General features: G+C 49.2%; 1 protein-coding gene across 42 annotated transcripts in view; it reads right to left on the reverse strand.

The window, feature by feature from the left end:
• Positions 1–21,726, reverse strand: part of SORBS1 (sorbin and SH3 domain containing 1) — a 225,957-nt gene extending 204,231 nt beyond the window's left edge. For 12 of the 42 annotated variants that reach the window (XM_032432263.1, XM_032432257.1, XM_032432260.1 and 9 more), the window contains exon 1: positions 21,525–21,724. The gene's annotated coding sequence lies outside the window, so the exon portion shown is untranslated. Of the gene's footprint in view, positions 1–20,075; positions 21,008–21,035; positions 21,227–21,524 lie in introns of those variants that run through there. The other 30 variants (XM_032432261.1, XM_032432270.1, XM_032432271.1 and 27 more) reach the window with 20 other exon arrangements.
• Positions 21,727–22,537: the final 811 nt, after the last annotated feature.

Raw genomic sequence — 22,537 nt, forward strand, 5'->3', positions numbered from 1 at the left:
CTATTTTAAATTCCAAGGAACAATGCTGGGGTTTAGGAAAGTGAATACCAGTGTGTTTCACCAGAACGTTTTGGAGGCTGGGGAGAAGCTTCTCTGACTTTTAATTGCTCAGGAAACAGGCACAATGTAGATGTTTTTCTTATCAGTCATAACTTCAAGTTAGAGAACTGCTTACCCAGTGGGTGTGAACTTTAGAATGTGTCTATCGTGGGAAGAGCCACTTTGGGGCCATCTTAGAGACTGTGCATGGTGTCACTTTGGCCTCAGTCTCTTTTGTGACTCTCTCCTCCTTTCAGATGCCACTACTACTTCTTGGAATCAGGCCTTCTCTACCTGGACTGGAGAAGGTCCTGTCTCCTGCCTCCAGGTGCCACCAGGCACTGACCTTCCCCACGCCAGCAGGACCGTGTGCCACCGTGAACCCTTCAAGGGCTCCGAGTAGACTTTAGGATTGTGGGGTCATACAATTTATCATCCAAACAGGGACACCTGTGAGCCGGGGGGGGGCACTATTAATAATCACATGGGGACAACAGCCAAAGCCACGCTGGGAAACTACAATGTGAGGTCATCCTACTGTAGGATAAATCCAAACCCTTTAACACATCTTGAATTCAGGACTCTCCACATCTGGCCCCACTTTACCTTTCCAGTCTTGATACTGATCCCATCACAGGGTCCAGTCACAAGGGACTTGGAAGTTACCCAGCATGCCTTGAGCCTTGCTACATCTGTACATTTGCTCACACATTTCCTCCTCCTGCCTCTACCCCACCCACATTCCCTGTCAGTCCGTAATGTCCCCCTCCCCCATCCAGGTAGGTCTATCTCCTACCCTTCCTTCAAAACCCAAGTCAACTGGTACCATTTTTCACTGCACTCGTTCAACAAAAATCTGACTGCTCACTCTGTGTTAGGTGCATAGTGAGTAAGACTGAAAAAAATCAAGCTCTTACAGAACTTTAACTCATGCGCAGGGGGGAAGTTATCACAATTGTGAGGGTGATACGCTGGAGAGGCTACTCTATTACGGTGTAGACATACCCAGCCCCTACAAGGCTATGAGCTCCTTGAGGACAAAGCCCAAGAGGCCCCAACTTACAGCCCTACTGAACTTACCACACACCCTTGATTATAGCTGGCACTCAACAAACATTTGCTGAGTCAAGATTTAATATTAAAGCAGCTTGCTTAGTTGGTCCAAAGACGGTTCCTTAACCAGTTCCGAGTCCTCCATGAATCTGTATGAGATCAAAGGGGAACCTGACTTGCCAACGACCTTAGAGAAACACCCCAGGTCCTATGGCTGTAACTCTCATTCAGCACTGATGCTGGAAATGAACTGAAGTCACCTGACTTGGTTCAATCCCATGCTGCTTCTCTAGAGGTTAAGTGACTCATCCGAGGTCACACGGCTAGTTAGTGTCTGAAAGGTGACACAGGAAGCCTAGAATTCACTGACTGAATAAAGACCAAAGGACTCACTGGAACAGAGGGTGTCTGGAGGAGGGAGGTGATCCTGCTAGCTGGAGTGGCCAGAGAGCTTTGGGGTGGGGCCCAGGGGATGGAAAGTAGTGGGGGATCATTCCTGTCAGCGAGGCCAGCAGGGGGAAAGGCACTGTAGTAGAAAGCTTGGCCAGGGAGGGCTTGCTTGAAACCAGGGTCAAAAAGGGAGGCGAAAATCTTCCCTGGTGATGTAGACCATCTGAGACCAGGACCACCTTTTCCATGTCTGACCTGGAAGAGGGGCCTGAAGAAAGAGCAGTTTGGGGTGAAGCAGGGAGGCTTCCCTCAGGACTGCCCAAGCGGTGCCCTCTCAGGAGAGGGGGCTGTTCTGTCAGACTTATCGGGCGCCAGCAACGCTCAGCACAAGCTGCTCAGAGAAGCTCACATAAAGGCCAAGGGTCCTGGGGCTTCCCCACATTTGTTTGCTGTTCTGTCCTATGTGGCATGGGGTAGACCAGAGTTAAACAGTAACCAGTAACAAAGATGTCTGGCAAGCAGCAGGGTACTACCCAAGTTAGATGCGCAGCACGTATACCCCTTTCTCAGACCTTTCCGATGGTGAGTAGTCATAGGAAAAATTTAATAAAGGCATTTTGAATTACACAACTCCCTGGACCTGACTTATTTCAATTCCACACACAGAAACAGCTGAATCCATTCTCAGTAGCCCAGACTGCACCCCGCCCACCTCTCACCTGCGGCCCTGGGCCACCCTGGCCTGTCACGCCTTGTTGGAATTTTTCTTCCTGGCCTCCACCCACCACGACCCCACGCCAGTCTCTCAGGGCTCAGTCAATGGGGGGCCCAAACCGCAAACATCCACTGAGGTACAACAACATAAGTCCCTGAAGATAAGGGAACAAACTGAGTTCTTCAGACGGGCTCTCCAAATGGCCTTCCACTAGCCTTGTGCTCTGAGGGGAAAACAGAACCAGGTCCCCAAAGGGCAAGGCTCCTGGATCTCAGCACACTGACATCTGGCACGGGATATCTCTTTGTTGTGGGCCGTCCTGGGCACTGCTGACGTTTAAGAGCATGCTGGCCTCCACCCACCAGAGGCCATAGCCCCCCTATACATCACCACAACCGAAAATGTCTCCTCCAGACATTGCCAAATGTCCTACAGGGATAAAACCACCCTTGGCTGAGCACCACTGCCAGAGGGTGAGCTCCCTAAATGCGCTAGTCCATACATCTCCAAAGACTCAGGCACCCAGAACTCCTAGTCCTACAAAACAGCTTGGGCATTGAAGGCAGAGCTTTGGATTGGGTGGGCCTGGGTTGGAGTCCTGCCTCTCTCCGTCTTATCAACTCTGCCACTTTAAGTAGGTCACTTAGCCTTGTGAGCCTCAGTTCCTTCATCTTTAAAATGGGAGCAATAAAATACCACCTACCTCATAGGGAGACCCTGAATTAACATAAAATGACATGTAACGATTGCCTGGCACAGTAAGTGAATTTAACATTCAATAAATGTTAGTGATTATTTATGGGCCTGGAAAATTCCTTTTAGTCATGCCTAGAGTTTAGTCTTCTATTTCTGTGGCTTCTGATCTTCCCGCTTCTTCCTATGTCCTTTCCACCTGTTAAATGCCTTTGGTCTTAACCTTTGGTCTTAAGGAATCCTTCCCGTGGTTCAAAGGCATCTGAGGTTAAAGTGAAGGAAAGAAAACACACACACACACACACACATACATACGCACGCACGCACACACAGAGAACCTTTCAGATCCAACCCTGCCCAGACCAACTCTCCAGACAAAGGTTTCCATTGTTGTCTAAAAACAAACTTTTCCACAGGGAGGCCTTAAAAGACCCACAAGTCTCCAAGCCTCCAGACTCTTCTAGTTCTCATCCCCACTCTGCCCAGACCCTGGCATATCCCTTCTCCTTGCTGGGCCTCGGTTTCCTAACCTGTGAAATGAGGGCTCCAGGCCCCGAGGAGCTCTAAGTGCCCCCCCCCCATTACCATTCTCCAAGATGCCACACTGCGTCGGAATGCTGCGTGTGGACGGCGGCTGGATCCACATTTCAAGTAAGTGCTTCACTGGGAATAAGGGTCACAAAGACAAATCATCCTCTTTTTCCCTATGTTCCCCCAAGAGCCAGCAGAATACGGTATTTACAGAATACAGAAGTGGGTATTTGTTGCCTCTGGAGTCAGATCTGAATAAAATAAAATCCTGCCAGACCACCGAGACCTTGAGCAAAATAACACTGTTGCCTCATCTGTAAAATGGGATAATAAGAGAGGCAGAAATGACGTACAGATTACGAGACAAACATCATGAAAGCGCCTACTACAGAGCTGGTACACACACTGGGTATTCAAAACACACAGCCCTTCCTTTCTGGACTCTAGTTTAAATTGGGTAAAATAACTCCATGTCATCTTCCTCCTCTGGAAAGTCCTTCCTTCTCTCCTTTCCCAGGCCTCTGTCCAAGTCCTCCTCTGCCAGGAAGCCCTCTCTGCATGGACTCTGCTTCTAAAGGTCCAAGGCCATAAGTTTCCCAAAGACTGACTCGGGGAGGGAAAGGGAGGAGGGGAAGAGGTTCCCTGCCTGAGAATTGTCTTTCTGTGAATTCGGGAAGATTAACCCCTCCCCTGCTCCACCCCGCAATGGAGCACTGACCGCAACATCTGTGTAGGCTTGGAGTTTACACACGCATTATGTCTGAGTCCCATACCCACTGTGATGGGCAGGAGGAGTCGGGACAGCATCCTCTCCCCCGCAACTCAGTCACCTGGAGTCCCTCCCGTTGCTCACTGCCCACTCACTCCAGGAAGACAAGGAAGAAGATCATGTGGTTTCTTCTCTCCCCTCCATGGGAGGGCCTCACACATCTCCAGCCCAGACCCTTCCTTTTGGCCGAACCCTAGAACTATAATGACTCCATGGTCTCCGGTGAGCTTGAATCCTAAGGTAGAAACGCCTACTGACCAAAAATTGGATGGCAGGAGAGGAAGGAATAGGCCCAAGGTCTCAGCCAGTTCAGAGGCGGGGCTGGGTTAGAACGTGGGTCTCTGGGCTCTACACACACCATGCCTCTGTGCCCACTCCCTCTTTCCCACGAGCTGCACCCCCTCCTGTCTCAGGTACCACGATTCTCCCAGGCTCCGAAGGCAGCAGTCGCCTCAGCTGCTTCCCCTGCCCTATTTCTCTCATGCTCTTGTCACCGCGACCAGTAGCCCTTTGTGATAAGGGCCTGCACACAGCCAGCCCCACCCTCCCAAGCCCGCTGCCTGGTTCCCATTACCTCATGACAAGAAGCCCAGGCTGAACTCCCCAGAAGCCCATTCTACACAGCAGGGCCAAATTCCTCTCCCCTCAACATACCTTTTCCATGCCACTCTTCTGTCCAAGAACCTCCCATGGACTCCTCTGTCCCACTGGATCTCCTGCCCAACAGGCCGGGGAACCTCATTCACCTACTCCAGCCCACCTGGTTTTGCCCTGCTTCCCTATGTGCCCCCTCCCCTCTCTCCTGGATGATCTCCTGGCTCCCTCCCTAGACCTTTGCCCATGTCACTCCCCTCCTTTGGCAAGTCTTCTGTCCTCCCCTTCCTCCTATCCTGTTGGCCCTTTCATGAGGACACCTCCTCTGAACTCCACAGCCCACAGTAATCTCTGACTCCTCTACGCGTAGTCATCACTATGCAGTTAAGGGCCTAAGCCTGGTGTTCTCCTGGCCTCATGTTTTCCCTTTACTGCCTGAGCTGCATGAACTTTACCTCATCAAACTGCAAATGGCCACCCACCAGCTTGGCCAAGTTCCTTCCAACTCCAACCTCAGCCTGGCATCCATTCCACAAATATTATCTGAGTGCATCTAATTAAAGGGCAAGAGAGTCCTTGTCCTTACTCTTGAAACCCTTCTTACCCTTCAAGCAATCTTAAATGCCACGTGCTCTGTGAATCCTTCCCCAATCTCCCCACTGTCCCCCCCCCCCCCCCACACACACACCCCCACGATGGAGTCATCACCTCTCTACCTTAGGACCTCCTGGTTGTTCTCCAGCCAATCTCCCCACCACCCCCACGTCCTCCCTAGAGGCAGACCTTCTTTTCCTCACCCACAGCTGGGCCTCCTACATTACCTTATATCAAGAAAATGCTCAATGAATAGCTTTCACAGTGAACTGAAAGAAACAGAATCTGCCCAATTCTCAGGCCAGTCTGGGCTCCTGGGTGGCCCCAAGCTCCGTACATCCAAGTGACCTCTTACTGTTCTTCCAAGACTGGATTTGGGCCCAGACTGAATCAAATGACCTCTTATCATTCTTCCGAAATTAGGCTTTCCTCTTTAATTACACCTTATCTAACCATACTCTATGCGGATTCTAATTACATAATTACTTCAAGCCTTGGGACTTAAGGGAAAAAAAGAAAGAAAGGAGTGTGTATCATTACACAGGTAAGTAAACACGTCAAATATGCATATTTCTACATGCCATATGCCATTTTTCTGTTCATATGCCATTTTGTAACCCAGAAAATATAGTCCATGGAGGTGTCTAGATCACGTTAAGGTAAAAAGCTCCCTGGGTAGGAGTAGATGAAGGAGAACTTCATGGAGAGCCTAACCCTGAGATGGGCTTTGAAAGAGGCTTGAAGTCAGTGGCCAGCCCTCCTCCTTCCCCTCCTGCATTGAAGAGGGGGCTGTGTGGTTGGGCACAGTAGATTTTGAAAGCATGACCAGCCTGATCCCCCCCAACCCAAATATCCACCTTATTCTGAATCCAGGCACTCACTGCACTGTCTACCCCTTAAGGCATGCATGCACAATTCTCTCCCCAACTAGACTATGTCCACCCTGCAGGCAGGGACCCTGTCTCAGCCATCTTGGTATTCCCAATTCTCAATCCCTCCCCAAACCAGTAGGGGCATCTAGCAGGCCCTCCCCTGGCCTTACACTCCCAGCCTTATTAAAGTATTGACCTCTCCCAATGCACTAAGCCTCTCATGCCACGCCGCTTTTGTTCATGCTGGTGCCCCCGCCTTTTATCAGGAACACCCTCCTCTGGTCCTCTTCCAGCCCCCTCCCACCTCCACGGTGGCCCCTGTTGCAGCTGGTACTTGCTCTAACTTGGTGTTTATCACACCTGGGCACAAAAACCTTTTCATGTGCCTACCTCTCCCTTCAGACCAAGTCACCCAACTTTCTGATCATACCTTCCTGTTAGTAAAATAGCTTTGAGCATATTTACTTATAAGTTAATTATAAAATCTGTACTACTATAAATAGGAAAGCTACATCTTTCTTATGTTTGAGTTAAAGAATAAATAGAACTTTAACTGATGTTTTCTTCCTGCCACTCAATCGATCTCTTGAGAGCTCACCCACTGCTCTAGATTAGGAACAGCGTAAGGACAGCAGGGGTGTTTTGTTCTCTTTATATTCCCAGAATCTGTGACAGAACCCACAACTTAGTATATGAATTAATTTGCTCACAGCTAGAGAGGCCCTTCTGTGGGCCAGACACATGCTGAGCACTGGGGACAGAATGTGGCTGAGAAACAGCCCTGGCCACGGCCATTGTGGATCCTACAGACTGGAGGGGTGGGCAGACAAACAATGATTTCCCAAACAAGTGTAACGAAGCAGCTGAGACAGATGCCGCGAAGAATGTTCTGTCTAGAACCACTGAATCATGAGAGCCTCAAACTGGAGGTTTTAAACTGCTCCAGGGGATCAGAGAAGGCTTCTCCAGGAACATGCTGCTGTAGGTGACATCTGAAGGATGAACAGAGCTGGCTAGGTAAAGGAAGGAAAGAACACTCCAGGCTAAGGAAACTGTACAGGCAAAGTCCGGAGACTGGACGGAGAAGCCTAAGTGCCAGGGACTAACAGGCCAATAAAACAAAATGAATGAACAAGCCCCAAAAGGATGGCGAGTTCTCCTCCCCTTTGCTCCCCACTACTTACCAAAACAGACCCCAGCTTCCAACCTCTGAAGGGGTCGCTCAGTCTCAATACTGCCCGGCCTCTGGACCAAGCAGGCAGGTGGGCCTCCTCCAGGCCTCCCAGCCTGCTGGGAGTGGGGTCCCGCACCCCTTCTGAGAAGCTCAAAAGCTTAGGAAGACACTCCTGGAAACCATGCCTGTTGCTATGGGCATCACCAATCAAAGACTCCTGGGCAGTTTAATTTTTTAAAGACAGTATTAAACATTTTACGTCTTCTAACATCACTGTTTCTTCCTTGCTACAATGGAAAGGAACACCCAGCAAAAATACCCATCAAGATAGCCCAAGGAGGTGCACACCCTGCCATCAAGGGTAACCTCTGGATTTCCTGGTTGCCCAGGTGTTTGTTCCTTGCGGGAACAAGCTGGGGAATCCAGAACCATGGCCACAAAGCCCCTTCTCTACTGGAGCCCCTTGGACCCCAGGGATGGGTATTTTCGCTGGGTGTTCCTTTCCATTATTCACAGCGATGCTTCAGGTGAGTGCTGAAATAGCCCATGACCTTAATAATTCAAGATCAAACCAAGACGGTCGATGGTACCGTAGGCTGGCAGGCTGCAGGGCCTCGTCCTGCAGCAGCTGTTCTGAAGAGGAGCCTATCTTCTCTCCGTGCTCAGGCATGACTAACATTTCCCAGTTCCCGGGGGCCTCGCCCCCTCACACCTGCCAGTCCTGGTTCACTAGTGCACCAAGCCCAACATAAAGGCCCCACAAAGCAAACACAGAACTGTCCTAAAAGGCCTGAGACTGTCTTGGGCCAGGCTCACGGGCTTGGCAACCCGTCTGTCAGCAGCTGGCACCTGACCCTGCTCAGGCCCTCGGGCCTCCCGAGTCCAGCTTTCCCAGCTACTCTATCTTCCATCCCCGCTGGGGTTTTTCTTTCTCTGGAGACGCTATTCATTTTGTCCTGCTTACAGCGGCCCAGTTCCTCCTGTTGCCTTGGCTTCTCCGTCCAGATCCCTGGCCTGCTCTCAATCCCACAGTGACAGACCCCCAGCTCCAGCTCCGGCCCATCTCCCCTCCCCCCCAGCTGCAGGATCCCCTGCTCTCGCCAGCCTTCTGCATGCACTGTCCATAAGGAGAGGCGCACCCACAGAAGAGTCAGCAGTGTGTATGGTACAGCAGCCTGGGAAAGACTCTCAAACATCAACATAACACGAAAATGTTGACACTGTCCCCCCTCGATGTAGCATCAGTAGCTGCAACCCCTGACCGTCATTCTGTGCTCGCAGGAAACAGTCACTCAACCCTGGATCTGCCCTGACGGACAGACGAAAGACAAACTCTGAATAAGAGCAATCTGCACATGAACGAGCTCTTACAGGTCACACTGGGAAACCGCTCAGATGCCCAGCTGCCAGGTTCCACACAAATTCCAGGCAACAAGAGAAACTGTTTGTATTTCAAAAGATACGTCCTGGTGACCCTTCATGCTGGGAAACCAAACTCAAAGGTTGGCCTACAGGCTGATGTTAATAATCGATGCACACTAGGCATTATATAAATGAGTAATGAGTTTGTGCATTGACACGTGGGCAATTCCGGAATCTTCTAAGCACCCATTCCTGTCACAGCTGCTCTGAGCTAGAACATCGTCCATGAATAGTGGAAAGTCACGGCCCAAAGGAGAACGAGCCTGGCAAAGCCAAGTAGAGGATAACGTCCAAGTATTCGATACTCCTGATCCCCGGTCCTCAGGCAGCATGCGTACGGCACAGTGAGAATGCGGGTAGCCAGGAGCAGTCTCCACCCAGGTCAGTCCTGGGTCCACCATCACCAGGCACCTCACTTGGGGTCTGTCACTGGCCTTGCTCTACCACCTGCTCTGTGTGCCTCACCTGGCGGAAGCGAGATGCCGTATCGGTCAGGTGCGTCTAGAGCACCGTCACCACCCCCACCCCCACCCACGCTGTCCGACCAAAACCTTCCCACCTCAAAACCTGAAACAAACTGCCGGATGCCTACTGGGGAAGCCAAGAGCCCCGCGCTCTCAGCGTGAAGGAGGAAAGAAGTCGGGGAGGACGGGGGCCGTGGCTACATGTTCACCAACATTTGTTGGAAGGATGAAATGAGCCCATGGCTATTAAAGCGCTTCTTAACCTGAAGTTCCACCTGCAAGCAGGGATCCGCCCATCGAATGGAGCACCCTCCCGGCCCTGGGGCGAACATCAGAGCTCCCTTTCTCCACAAAACGGGGCACCCCGAGCACATCAGGCCACACCAGGTGGACCTGCTTGCAAGACTGAGCAAATCACCAAGCGACAGAAACCCCAAAGAGAAGCCACAGAGCCAGCTGCCAAATCACCCAGGATCTGTCCCTTCTCTCCTTCACACACCTCTGGCCATCCCTCTGCTCCACAGGGCTGATGGCAAATGTCTGAGACCCCACCCCTCCAAGGTGGAAATACAGTAGGGGGAGAAGAAATGTTTGGGGACAGGAGAAAGGTCCATGGGTAGAGGCAAACCAGAAGGAAAGGGACATCAAAGGGATCCTTGTTCAAGTGTCAGTGATGAGTACTGGGATTCAGAGAGCTTCGCTGGCATTTTTACATCAGCTCTCATGCCCAAAGCAGCTCCTGGCTTAGACACATTCGGTTCTGTGTCCCTCTCCAGGTGGCCAGTCAGCTCTGCAAACACAGCCTCGCCTGCCAACGTTCTTTCTCCACTCAACAGTCTCCTGTTTGAAAATGCCTCTTGACTCCACCAATAACTTGTCTCCTTCTCCTCAACATAGCAACCAGCGCTACCACGCGTCAGGCACAGTCTAGAGACTTGCATCATTGAATCAGCCACAATCCTGCGAGGTAGGTACCATTATTTTCTCCATCTGACAGGTGCAGCACCTGAGGCACGGAGGAGTGAAGCAGCAGACGCAGGCTGGGGACTCAGGCAGCCTTCGTCACTCTGCTCCCCACCTCACTTCCAGGCAAGAAGAGCCAAGCTCCATGAGAAGAGACCTGCTCCCAGCTCGGGCCCATCCAGCGACATGGCCTCAAACAAATGGCTTCTCTCGGCATCAGCTGTCTCCGCTGTGAAAGAAGGCTAATCACAGATGCCTGGTCTAGAAACACAGAAGCTTAGCTCTGTAGTCCACTGCAGGCTGCCCGAGAGAACTTCCTGGGATGATGGGAACTTGTGTCCATGAGCACTGGAAATGTGGCTGGTGTGAACAAGAGACTGAACTGTAAACTGTATTTCATTTTAATTAGTTTAAAATGAATATGGCTGGTGTCTACCACACTGGAAAGCACAGCTCTAGTCTATAAATTCTAGGAGGGCAGGGACCATTTCTCTTCAGTCACCACTGTATTCCCAGAGCCCAGCCCAGACCCTGGTGTACGGCTGGTACCCAGTAATGATTTGTTGAGCAAATCAAAAGCAAAGGACTTTCCAGGTGCTCTAATAAGACTTCCTCTCCCACCCCAGGATTGATTTCCGAGGCTCCCTGGCTAATGGACATCTAGCCTTGGCTTGGCGAGGAGCTCAGGGCCTCCCAAATGCAACAGCAGGGAATGGCTCTCAGGATGAAAAGTGCTTCTATGAAGCCAAATTTATCTCCCTGAAATTCCTACTTACTAGTCCTGGCACATTAGCTCACAGGTTTAGGAAAACCAAAATAATTATGAAAAAGCACTTAAACATTTGTAAACACTATAAACGCAGGATTGTATCTATAACTCACTTTCTTAGTTAAGATAAATCTGATCTTAACTTGTAACAGTATGAGGCCCATTAAACAAATACATTTGGTGACCTGTTTGGGGGAAACAATCCTCTAGTGTCAGGGCTGTGGTACAGAACGGGCATCTCTGCTGACTTTCCCATCAATGCGCTTGAGATCTGGGCCCCTAGCTCCAAAGCTGCGCCAAGGAGTGTGCAGCTGGACGCCCAAGGAGCAAGGCCTCGATCTCCAAGCGGCGTCTAGGGATTCTGGCAAAGCAGCTCCTGTTTTCCATTTCCTTGATGTATTCTAAGTGGAAAAACCCAACACGCACCAAGGGCTACGCACCCTGGGCCCTGCACCTGGGGCTGTGTCAGACACAAAGATGATTGCGATGTGGCCCTCACAAGGAGCCCGCCGTCCGGAGGGAGAGGTCAAATCCGCAGTGTACCGACCGTGTCAGGCACGGAATACAATCAGGAGCAGACATACAAGGCACAGTCATTCAGTGTGACAAAAGTCCTCACAGACATTATCTACAAAATCCTGACCCGACTGACTTAGAAGAAACAGCCAGAAAGATGCTGGCACCGTGCCTTGACACGGCAGGTATTTACGGAGGTGAACGGCACCAAATCTCGACCAATAGCTCATTTTAAGCCTGGGGAAACCAAGACCCGGACAGGTTATGTGACTTTCCAAGGTGACCCAGGTCATTAGTGATGGGACTGGAGATAGCACCTGAGCCTGCCTGCTCACTCTCCAGCCCAACAGCCGACAATGCTGTCTAACAGTGCTTCTTATGCTACGTGGGAGAAGGGCAGACCTGCTGTCTATCTCAGAAGAAACAATGGATTTATTTTTGTAAGACTGTATGCTTGGGACTGTCTTGAAATCTCATGACTAACTGTATGCATACCACCTCAGGAACACGCATTCAATCAGTATACAAACAGTTCTTGAGAATATACGCTACATCTAGCAGGTACCAGTTTAAGGGCTTGGATAAAGAGATGAAACTTCTGGTCAAATCGGAGGGTTAAATACCCATATTTATCCCTGCTCTCTCCTAGAACCCCACTAAAAGGACAGTAAAAATTTTGATTTTTGATGGAAAGAAGACAACAGCAGATGAGATATATCAACAGAATTCTGGAAGACAGAGAGCTGATTGCCCTGCAGTAGCTGATTCAGGTTTCTGCTCTGCTAAGTGCAAGCAAGGGAGGGAAACACTAAGCAAGTGGGGACTTATGCTACAGAAACAGAAGAAGCCTCAGAAATTGGAAGGCACCAAAGACTAAGAGGGGAGGGGAGAGGGGCTAAAAAGAGGGTCCACTAAAAGTTTGTTGAAGGAGCACTTCCAGCCCAGGGTCGCCTCTCCTACATCTACTCAGTCTGGTGATTTCCCTCCCCCAGGCAGAAGAAGGCAGAGATTCATTGTTTAGGCAAACTACACCAAGAGACTCTGGATCCAGACACAGTTGAGGGAGGGACACAGCTGAGAAGAAGGGAGAGAACCTTCAGAAAAGGACCAAGTGAGTGAAAGTCTGCATACCAAACAGGGTACCTAGCCTCCTTTCCCATCAAGGCTCCCATGATGCAGGACATCCAGGCTATTACACCACCAGGCAACATTTTTCTCCAGGAAAACCCAACATCCCCCAGAAAAAAAGATCTATAGGCCCAGACACTGAAAGTGGGCTCTCTTCTGGAACCCTACAATGAAGTTAAGCCCCCTTCCTTGTCACACAAATGCCCAATCAGGAATCTTAAAATATAAATGGACAGTCAAGGATCAGTAGAAGAACAGCTCCAATGGGAAATTCAGTAACCAAAACAAGCAGAAAAAGGGCTTGGAGGAAACAAAGACAAAGCAGAAAACAGTAGAAAAACAGTAGAAAAACCTAACCTAAGTGAATTTATTGCACCCATGAAACAAGAACAAGATGCTATTAAAAAAAAAAAAAAAAGTGAGCATCAGAGAACAAGGGAGTTCCAGAAAGTACACATGCAAGCATGTTTCATGCAAAACCATGAAAACATAAATTTGAAAATTCAAAAGGGTTAAGAACAAAGCTGAAGAGGCCTCTCACAAAGTAAAACAAAAATAAAATGAAAAACAAGAAAAAAATATTTTAAAATTATAAACTCAGGGCGCCTAGCTGGCTCAGTTGGTACAGCATGTGACTCTTGATTTCAGGGTTGTAAGTTCAAGCCCCACACTGGGTGTGGAGATTACTTTTAAAAAATAATAAAATGTTTAAAAACATAAAATAAAAATAAAAATTATAAACTCAACCCAGGAAGTCCAACATCTAACTAACAGAGGAGTTCCAAAGACAAAAGAAAAAAAGGAACTTATCAAAGAAAAATAGAAATCTTCCCAAAACTGAAGAATGTGAGTCTTCAGATCAAAACAGCACACTAAGGACCTAGCACAATAATTTTAAAAGCAAGAAAATTTCCAGTACAGAGAAAAAGAGATGATCCTAAAACTTTCAGTGAGAAAGAAGCAGGTTACCCATAAGTGATCAAGAATCAGAATGGCAGGGGCGCCTGGGTGGCTCAGTTGGTTAAGCGACTGCCTTCGGCTCAGGTCATGATCCTGGAGTCCCGGGATCGAGTCCCGCATCGGACTCCCTGCTCAGCGGGGAGTCTGCTTCTCCCTCTGATCCTCCCATCTCTCATGCTCTCTCTCTCTGTCTCATTCTCTCTCTCAAATAAATAAATAAAATCTTTAAAAAAAAAAAAAAAAGAGGGCACCTGGGTGGCTCAGTTGGTTAAGCGACTGCCTTCGGCTCAGGTCATGATCCTGGAGTCCCGGGATCAAGTCCCGCATCGGGCTCCCTGCTCGGCAGGGAGTCTGCTTCTCCCTCTGACCCTCCTCCCTCTCATGCTCTCTGTCTCTCATTCTCTCTCTCTCAAATAAATAAATAAAATCTTTAACAAAAAAAAAAAAATCAGAATGGCATCTGAATTTTTGCCATTAATATTGAAACCTAGAAGACAGTAGAGCAATGCATTCAAAATTCTAAGGGACCATGGCTTTCAACCTAAAATTCTAGACAAATTAAACCACCAATCAAGTATAAATGTAGAATAAGGATATTTCAGACATGCAAGTTTGAAGTGATCAACCTCCACAGACCCTCTCTTAGAACCTCCTGGGGAAATAAACCAAGAAAGAGGAAACAGAAGATCCAGCCTAGGACAAGGCAAAGGAATCCCCAGGATGAGTCATATCACAGGCGTATAGGTCAATCAACCCAAAAAAGAGGAGAGGGATGGAGGCCTCTGGGAGGGAGGTCTCCAAGGGGAAAAAATGAAGAGGAACATGTGTTATAAAACATAGATGTTTTAAAATTCTGTCAGAGACTTTGAGAATTAGTAATAAGTACATAGAAAAGTAAATAGAAAAAAGAAGGCAATTATCAACTAAAAAAAAAAATGTACAAAAAAGGAAATATCATTATAGCACAACTATATGGCTCAGCCATGAATGCTATTTACACAGCCAAGATAATGTAAGCACTGAATATCAATATAACCCAAAACTGTGATGTAACCATATTGGGAGGACAGAGTGAACAGAGATGTACGGGGAGAAGAGGGGAATAAGGGTTCCTCTAATCCATGGCAGGACATCAAGAAATAATATCCAAATTGAACAATCAAGAAACAGCAATGTAAGTAGGGAACTCACAAATATAATAGTAATATCAGGAAAAATAGCTAATAGAGTTGGAAGTGACTGTAGTAGGCAGAACAATGGCCCCTCAAAGATGGTGTCCATAACCTAATCCCCAAGCCTAGAAACATGTTATCTGGCAAAGGGGAATTAAAGTTGCAAATGGAATAAAGGTTGCTAATCAAGGGAACTTAGAATAAGATTACCCTAGATTATGCAGGGGAGCCCAAAGTAATCACAAGGGCCAGGGACTGCAGGCAGCCTCTAGAAGCTAGCAGAGGCAAGCAAGGAAACAGATTCTTCCCAAAAGGGGTTCTTCCCAAGATTCTTCCCAAAAAGAATCTGCTACCTCCTTTATTTTAGCCCAGTGAGAACCTTTTCAGACTTCTAAGCTACATAACCATAATATGAATTTATTTTGCTTCAAGCCACTGTGTTGGTGGTAATTTGTTACTGCAGCCATAGAAAATCACATTCAGTGACTGACTCTGGGGAGTAATCCCTGGAATGAGAAGGGGTGACACAGCGTTTCTTTATAAGCCTTGCAGTGTTACTTGACTTTAAAAAGTATATATACACGTACTTTTAAAAAAGTATGTATGTATACTATACACACACACATATATATGTATATATACATACATATATAAATAAAATAGGACTTTGATGTAAATTAAAATTGAATTTAAGGGGCGCCTGGGTGGCTCAGTCGTTAAGCGTCTGCCTTCAGCTCAGGTCATGATCCCAGGGTCCTGGGATCAAGCCCCACATCGGGCTCCCTGCTCCATGGGAAGCCTGCTTCTCCCTCTCTGACTCCCCCTGCTTGTATTCCCTCTCTCGCTGTCTCTCTCTCTGTCAAATAAATAAATAAAATCTTTTAAAAAAAAAATTGAATTTAAAAAGAGATGAAACACAGGTTCTGTCTTGCCAGATCTCACAATCTGGTAGAAAAGACAGACAGGGAACCAGCTACTACTTAACACAGGGAGAAAAGCACCTCGTTCAGATGTGAGGAGAGTCTGAAAGGAGAAAAGCACCTCGTTCAGATGTGAGGAGAGTCTGAAAGGAGAAGGAGGAGTCAACCAGGCAAAGGAGAAAAGGCCTTCTGGTGAGGAACAAGCCCTGGTGTGAGGGAGAACCTGGTCTTTGGGGACATGGATGAGGTCTTCGTGACTGGGACATCCAGTGGGTCTGACAGAGCCAGCAGGAAGGGCTGGGGGCGGTGGGCAGCTCCCCATACCACCAGGTTGGATGCCTGCCCCACTGCTGGCTTCTCCAGCTGGAGGACGGGACCTGCTGTGCATAATTCAAGTGGACATGGACAAGTGAAGGCCCCATATAAACACAGCATTTTCCTGGACCATCAGTTGTACTTAACAGCAAAGCATTTTTTTTTTTTTAAGATTTTATTTATTCATTTGAAAGAGAGAAAGAAAGAGCACGAGCAGGGGGGAGGGGCAGAGGGAGAGGGAGAAGCAGTCTCCCCACTATGTGGGTAGATGGACATGGGGCTCGATCCCAGGACCCTAAGATCACAACCTGAGCCGAAGTCAGACGCTTAACCGACTGAGCCACCCAGGCATCCCGACAGTAAAACATTTTAAATACCTTTAAACTAAAACCAGCTCAGACATATTATAGAGTAGAATACAAAACTCATGTGAATTTTTAACATATTAACTAGAGATTTCAAGGAGACTGCTTGCTTGCAAGACCAGCTTTAGATGCTAAACTATCTGCTGACCACTGAGCACCAAGACTCGATCTTCTCTGTAATTAACCTGAGTCAGAAAAAAATTTTAAAGCACTACAGCAAGCATCCATCAAAGCACCTGGAACTTCATACCTGCAACCTGTCAGTGGGTGCCTACCCTCCTTCTGCCTAGCTTCCCTTGGGTCCCAACCGAGATGAATCAGAAAGCTGAGAAACATCTCATTCTTTTCCAAAGGGGTCTGGGTCTTGTCACTGACTGCTGGGTTAGCCCAGCTTAGGGAAACAAAGAAAAACCATCACACTGAATTCTTAGATGTCCTCTCTTGGCCATAAGCCCACCCACCTCCCCAACTTTAAGCATTATGAATCACAGACAAGAGCCCCAGCTTCACCATCAACACCCCCAACCTTTACAGTACAGGCCTCTGTTGGAGAATACACTGCAGACACTCTTTCCATGGAAGGAAGTCAAGAAATAGGGCACATCTCTTGGGAGAGGGTGTCCCTTGTGTCCACAATACAGGGGCGGAAACTTTTTCTATTGTTGTAACTGTTTTTGTTATAAAAACAATAATATCCACATGACAGTGAGCTGGGAAATTTTTTTTTCTATAAAGAGCCACTACTGACCACAGAAGAAAAGGGGGGAGGGGAGGGAAGGGGAGGCAGAAATCAATGGAAGGCCACACAGAAAGAAGTAAAAAGGAATTTAATAGGGTTTGTTTTGTTCGTTTGTTCTGTGTATAAAACACATACCCACACATTGCAAGGGAGTGAACTCAACTGACTGTAAATTAAGAACAGAGAAGATTAAATTTTAATAACAGTAAATACATTAAAATACACTACAAAGCTGTATTATTGACAGTAAAGAAAGAATGGGGGAGGAGGGTAAGAAGAAAAAGAAAGATACAGCAGGAGGAGAGAGAAAGAAATGTATAGAGGAGGGAGATGGAGACGTGGGAAAGCAAGAACGGGAGACAGTGAGATACACAGACACACAGACCTATCCATATCCTATTTGGTGAGGAACAAGCCCTGGTGTGAGGGAGAACCTGGTCTTTGGGGACATGGATGAAGTCTTCGTGATTGGGACATCCAGTGGGTCTGACAGAGCAGGAAGGGCGGGGGGCGGTTCCTATCAAGGAATCTACAGAGACACTTCCGAGGCCTGACCAACAAGCCAAAGTAAACTATACCACACAGGCTGGCTGTTGGCTTGGGTTATAGACTTCAAAGTATTATCACCTTTCATCCTTGCCTTTGAATGGCTACTGATCCGCTTAACCACTGTTCACAGCTCTTTCATTGCTCACTGAAACATTCGGAGGTTTAGCTCACGTCCCAGGCCAGAAGCTCCCCACACATGAGCTACAGTTCAGTGAATCAGCCAGCTCCAAGCGTGCCTCTTGAAAAGGGAGTACATGAAACACTATCTCATAAAACATACAAAACACCGATGAAAGTCAGAGGAAAAATGCTTGAGTTGAAAAGAAATTCCACAGAAAACTTTCTTTCGTTTTGCATTTAAAAATAAACTGGGACTTCAGCAGAACTGGGTCCCACCTCAGCATTGTCACCACCAGCACATCTGACTTCCCACATGTTCAAGTTCCATGTACCTAGTGGCTCCAAAGGCCTCAGCTGACCCTACAACAAAGCAGCTTCTACCACACTCTGCAGTCTGAGGATCAACAGGAGAGATCCCAAGGAGACTCCACCTCCGCCCCAAGCCCAGGCAGGTCCACCCACTCCCACCCCTGTCTAAGCCAAGCCCTTTCTTGCTTCCTCCATCCAAGGGCTGCAGAAATCTGCTCTTTCACAGCTGGAAGAGCCCCCCTTTCAGCTCCATCCCTCCCTCCTCCAAGCTTGGAGGCTGTGTTTTCCCCTTCCCCACCTGACCTGCCTCCAACCTCTCCCTTCTTCAGCCCTATTTCCTCCTCACTTTCTCTATCCCATTTTAGAATCTCAGAGGAGGAGGGAGTAAGAGCTACAACTAGAATACAGGACCCAGAATCTACCCACCAGGGGTCCTGTCCCAACTTTGCATCTTGCTACCTGTGTGACTTTGGACAAATCACCAAACTTTCCCAATCCCAAATTCCTCAGTGAGGGGGGCAAAACATGGCAATCATGGTTTTCTTCCAATGCTCATGCTCTAAATAACTGAACATTCACCTGTATAACCATAAATAAAGCAGTGAGCTAAACATACACAGGAAAGGAGAATGAATTCTAGAAACTCCTTTTCCTTAGCATTCTGCCAATTCAAGTCACCCCAGTCAACCACCGCTCAGAGGGTCTGTGCCTCTCCAGGCCATTCTAGCTCTGAAGTATTTACATACAGTAAATCCTTATAAATTGTACTAATTGAGGAAAAGGTGAGTCTGAAGCCATCAGAAGCCTGAGTCCTGGAATACTTCTTTCATGCCATTGAGCAACACTATGACTTTAACATCATTTAGCAAACAAAAAAGAATCTTAAAAGGCCCTCCCACAAACTGGATTTGTGAATCTAAGAACAGTAATGCTGTCAGGAACCCGGGAAAACAGTCTGCTCCAAAGCCTTCTGCTTTTTCCCCAACAAGGACACGGGCCCAGAGCGTGGAAGCCACAAGCCCAAAGCCCAAAGCAGATCAGTGGCCAGGATCAAAGCCAGCTGCCCCGCCTCTGGTCCAGAGCTCTTTCACCAAAGTTTTTTGGGACCATCCATTTCCTTTTACAGAGACAGATTAAATCCTAAATGACCTGTGAGTGCCCTCTACAGCAAATCTATTTCCACGTCCAGGGAAGGGTCCAGAGCTACGTCTGGATGACCAGATGATTACCAATGCTGCCTGGTAAAAGCCTTCTTTCCTGAACCCTGCCCATTTATACTCTGCAAAGAAAACCCCAGAGTCTGCTATCTATATAGAACTCTATTTTAGGGAGGGGGAAAGAGGGGAGCGCTGAACAGGTCTTTGTTCTGCCAGTAAGAAGCATCTGCTCGTCCCTCCCCAGCACTCCAACCTCACCCCTCATTATTCCCAATCCCTTCAGAAAAGTTCACTGAAACTCTCCAACTAGCAGGAAAGAGAGCAGGTAAGAGGAGGATCGGGCCAGCCAACGGGGTGGGCTCCAAGGGAAGATGACAATACCCTCCCATCTCTTGGCCCTACAGGGTAGAAGCATTTCTTTTCAGTTGCTAATTCCCTGTGGGGAAATCACCAGAGAGAGCTCAACTCAGGGCCCTCCAGCTGAGAAATGAGCTCTCTGCAACCCCAGAACTACCCCTTTGCTAACAGTCCTCTCTAAAGTGCCCAGAGCAAAGGTGCCAACAGACCCACCCTTCCCTGCCATCCCCTCAGGCCAACAGCCCCAGACAGCCGAGCTTTGCGGGCAAGGAGCTATTTAAGGCAGCATCAGGAGGGTGGGGCAGAAAATTGCTGGCAGCATCCTCTTCCTCCACCCCTCCCTCAAGCCAACACACACACACACACACACACACACACACACACACACACACACCCTCCCAGTGGGTAGACTGCCATCTATCTCACCTGTGTCTCTAAGGGCTGTAGATCTGGAGTCTCCAAATGTCCAGCATGTGCTTTCTGTCATTGAGGCTGCTGTCCCCATCTGCCGCCCACCCCACTTTTAATCCACCCCCTTCTCTTCAACCACCACCAAGCTTCCTTTCCAATTAAAAACATAAAACTGAGTCTAAAGAGAGGAGCTCAAAAACCAAGGACAGTGGAGACAAACAAGCCATCCCTGGCCTTCACTTATGAGAGGAAAAGGGATGTGTGTGTGTGTGGGGGGGGGGGTGATGTCAGAGGCCTGACTGCCAGATAGGTTCCATGATGTCTCTAAATGAACCTCCCTCCTATTGACAGTGAAATCAATTCTGGCAATTTCAGCAGGTCAGCCCTGTGACAACAGGAGCATCCCAGCGCTCAGTTTAAAACAAAAATCCAAAGGTTCAGCCAGAACATGCTGGGAAAACACAGGGTCTGGATAAAAGGAGCCGCGCTCAGTGGGACCCCTTCTGCTTTTATGTAGCTATGTAATAGCGTAATAAATTCTGTCTGCCCAAAGAAAGCATGCACTGGTGAATTTCAAAGCCATCTTACGACAGCGGATGCAGGGGGGATGCAGAATTCGACAGCACATCCCCCCATGAAAGGTACATAATGACTTCAAGCCTCTCTCCCCCTCTATCTTGAATGGCGCTACCGCTTATCAAGGAAGCCACATCGGAAAGCAGCCAGGTGGGAGCTAGGGATGCCCGGGGAATTCGGAGAAAGGAGTTGCTTTCCGTCCATGTCGGTGATGAACCGCCTAGCAAGATGCTGCCAGTCACCCTGGGGGATGAAGCAGCATGGGCGGATGGGCACGCACCGGGTTCCCAGACCCACACACGTACCCGCTCATTCAGGCGGGTCCTTAGGCCAGACGGATCGTCCTAGCGCCCCTCCCGCCGCCCTCTCCTCCCGGGGGATGCTGATGAATGAACACACCTGCGATGCCTCCATCCTGCCGCTCGCTCCCTCCTTCTTCCTCTCGCTGCTGCAGAGGAGCCCCTCCTCGGTAGTTTCACCTTACAGCGCAAACCCCCCCGGGCTTTGATGTCTCCTCCACCCACCCATATTGCAGCCAGCCTGAAGAAGTGGCCATGATCGCACGTACCCCCACCCACAAAAAAGAAAACAAAACCTGAATCCCGGGGACCCCCGCACCCTGGGGAACTTTCCTGGAGAGACTGGGGATCCACCCAGCAGGAAGGAAGGTTCGGCCGAGGAGGACCACGGTTTTCCCCGTGACTACGGGGGATGCTCTGGGGGAGGGCGTCCCCCAAGTCCTTCCAACAGCTGGCCCTTTAAACGCGCCTCCTTCGAGCGCGGAACAAAGGCGCCGCCCGCGGGGGCCGGGCCGCCGCACGCCCCCGGCGCCGCGGTCGCCGATCCGGAGAGCGCGGGCGGGCGAGCGGGCGGCTGGCGCGGGCTTACCTTGCGGGTCTCCGGGCAGGCGGGCGGCGCGCGTCCTGCCCCACTCGCACTACACGCTGCAGTTGGCCCCGCTCTGTTTTTCTGGGACTCGGCGCTGACTTCACCGACACTCCGCGGCCGGCCAATGGGCCGCGGCGGCCGCCCCCTCATTAGCATGCGTCTGGAACCGTCCACTCCGGCAGCGCCCGGGTGGTAGGCGGTGCCAGGGGGCGGTGCCCGGTCCGGCCGTGACAGGAAGGGGCGTGTGCGCCAATGGGAGGCGAAGAAGCGTCCCGCCGCCCCGCCCCGCGGCATTGTGAGCCGAGAGCGCGGGCCTGCGGATCGTCGGCGGCTAGGCGCGCGCGGTCTCAGTAACCCTTTCTGTCCTGGCCGGCCACTGGCTGGGCCTCGCGCCCTCTGGTCCTTGAGAAGGCTCGCCCGCGGGGAGCTGGTAGGGAACCTAGGGCATAAAAATAACAGCTAACGTGTCTTGAGTGCATATGTTACTTAACCCCTGTGCCCATTTTGCTCATCTGTAAAATGGTGTAATAGGTTGTAGTGGGGTGTCTGGGTGGTTCAGGTGGTTAGGCGGCTGTCTTCGGCTCAGGTCATGATCCCAGGATCCTGGGATCCAGTCCAGCTCGGCCTCCCTGTTCCACGGGGAGCCTGCTTCTCCCTCTCCCTCTACCCCTGCTTGTGCTCTTGAGAGAGAGGGATGGTATGCCCAGCGGTGGTTAGCTCTGAACCAATCAATCTCTCTCACTCTCTCTCAAGTAAATAAATAAAATCTTTAAAAAAAGAATAGGATGTATTCAAGATTAACATAGTTAACCTATGTAAAGCATTTAGATCAGTGCCTGGCCTTTGTGCTACATCAAGGTTTGCTACTATCATAATTAGACTCTGTACCAGCCAGTGGACTTAATGCTTCCTGGATATTTTCTCATTTGATCCCCAGAGCCTTATAAAAAAGGCACTGTCACTAATCCCTATTTTTCAAGTGGGAAAACTGTTGAGGTTTAAGTGGCTTGCTC

This window comes from Phoca vitulina, unplaced genomic scaffold (assembly GCF_004348235.1).
Source record: "Phoca vitulina isolate PV1807 unplaced genomic scaffold, GSC_HSeal_1.0 scaffold48, whole genome shotgun sequence".
In the NCBI taxonomy this organism is placed as follows: domain Eukaryota; kingdom Metazoa; phylum Chordata; class Mammalia; order Carnivora; family Phocidae; genus Phoca; species Phoca vitulina.